Source organism: Triticum aestivum, chromosome 7A (assembly GCF_018294505.1).
Source record: "Triticum aestivum cultivar Chinese Spring chromosome 7A, IWGSC CS RefSeq v2.1, whole genome shotgun sequence".
Taxonomy (NCBI): Eukaryota; Viridiplantae; Streptophyta; class Magnoliopsida; order Poales; family Poaceae; genus Triticum; species Triticum aestivum.
In genome coordinates, this window is record NC_057812.1 from 145,173,779 (window position 1) to 145,176,368 (window position 2,590).

Genomic DNA, 2,590 nt, shown 5'->3' on the forward strand with positions numbered 1-2,590 from the left:
TGAGGAGCTATCGGTAACCAGCAAGACATGTGCTTCGTCAGATAGCATTGTCTGCTTTGAAGACCTTGTTTCCACTCCAGATTTTTCCATGACCATGCCAAATGGCTGATGCACATGAAGAGTAATTGAATGTACTAAAATTGTTGACAAATTTAACACGTAATAAAAAAATGATGGCATGATATAATTCACATATAAGATGACTGGCTAACCAGGGTGGCATTGCAAAATTCACATATATGATGCCTGGCTAGACAAGATGGCATTGCATGATTCACATATACGATAAAGAAACTAAACAGATGGCATTGACACAAAGCATGTCTAAACTAAGCAGATGACATCTTTAATGTATACAGTAAGTAATGCAAGGCACCATATGCATGATATTACCAACATCAGCATGCCAAGTTAGAGTGAAGACCTCATGGGGTAAATAGGAGTGGTCTTCTCCTTCTGAATCCCCCTCATAACAGTTATCTTCCTCTTGATTAAGATCCAAAATGGGTGGAGGGGGGCTGCCTTTGCGCCCACCATGGAACGACATCTGCATGAAATTTTATTGCCACACAAGGCTCGTCTCTTTTGCTCTACATGATCAGTTCCATTGTGTACAATAACTGGCATGCATAGGAATAAAACATAGTGATATTATGTAAGGAGTGCATGCACAAATCCAGAGTGATGGTAGCAAACTGTGGATAGACCCAAAACCAATGATAGCAGGCAGATAATAGCTTTAGTTAAAGAATACAGATAATGGCTCCTTTAATGTTTGTTTGCACCCAACATGAAACTCATAGTAGACACCGGAGATTAACTAGATAGTAGACAGATAGTACTGATTGCTGCCCCAATATGTACCCCACAACTATTTAAAAACTCAAGTTTCAGCATTAGTTTGGTCCTGACTCAGAGTCTAATAGGTGAACACGACGATAATGTAGCATGTCATCATATTAAGCGGCGCATAACGTAAGCAGACACGGAAGAGTGCGACCTCTCTTGCGGACCCGTGTAGTCCTCAAGGTCATCTGCTCAGTTGATGATGGTAATGCAGTTGCCGTGGCTACCGGCGGCGAGAAGAAGACCTGAGGCGGCGAAAGACAGTCTGGAGAGCGGATCCCTGCTGTGGTGAACCCTTCCGTCATTGGAGCAGCTGAGTTGGGGTGGAACACAGCGCCACAGGAGCAGGACAAACCACACAAGGTTTTCTTTGACACATATCTGTAACAGAAGTAATTGAGTAAGGGCTTGTTTGAATTTGAGGATTTTAACAATGCAGGGATAGGAAATAGACAGGAATAGGATAGAAATGCACGTGCAAAACAGAGAATTTAAAAACACAGGATTTCTGCCAATCTGGGTGTTTGATTCACAACAATTGGAAGATCACATGATGCAAAAAAGCATGGTGAGATTAAGTCAAACCACAAGAAAATGTACGGTTATAATGCCATTATGCTACTATCTCTTAGTCTTGTGCTTGATGAATAGGAATATGAAAAGGAGGAGAAGTGGAAATTAGAATTCCTACGGTTTTACTTTCAAGGAGACACTAAAGGAACAAATCCTACAGTTTTCCTTTGCACCAAATTCATGAAAAGTAGTACCAAAGGAAACTTTCCAATTCCGATGTTTTTCATTCACTTTTCCTTTCAAGCACTAGCGATTCTAGTAGGCAGGCTTGAGCAAGGAAAATCCTACACTAAAAAATGTTTTTGTGCTACTTCTATTACTTTGGACCCAGGCCACTGCCATACTAGCTCAACTCCCAGGCCCATCGACAAATGCACAACTCAAACGCGCAGAGATAAATAATGATTGCGTTCAAGAGAGTCCATCACGGATCGCTAAGTTGCCTGGTACCTCACTGCTTGTCATATAATAGGATAAAATAATCGTATTTCCCGTTACTACGAGTGCTCAGTGGATAATATATATAACATGTAGAGTAAAAAAGAGATGCAACAAGTGTACAACCTCTTTGGCGAAGCCATGTCGATCTCAGCGTGATTGGGTTGGCCGGTGAGGATGCTCCGGCTGACTTGGCTGTCGGAGGAGGGGAAGAAGATCTTAGGCGTCTGGAGATGGAGCCCGAGGTACTGCTCCGCTGTGATGGAGGGTTTCGTCGTTGGAGCAGCTCCGGTGAGTTGTACGACGCCGAGACTGAAGCAGGACAAGAGAGACAACGAACAACGTTAACCTGAGTGGAATTCTAATAGCATCTCCAATACATGAAGTAAAATACATAACCACAAAGTGCTAGATGTAAAATACATCAGCTGCTCATCTCTGAACTTAACTGTCGAAACTGAATTTAACTAGCGAAACTGAACTTAACTGTCGAAACTGAATTTTGCTGTCGAAACTAAACGCACTAGCAAGGTGAGGCTACACGTCGGTCGACTGACTTTTTCATCTCTGGTCAGTCGATTTTGCAGCCATTGGATACGAAATCAAGGGCCTGTGGTTCATCTTCAACCTCCACGCCCGTGAGCCGGCCAAACAGCAGCCCCCCGCCGCCCGCGGCAGGCGGTGCGCCGCCCCGCCCACCCCGAAAACACTCCCCACCGCCGGTCCGCCGCCG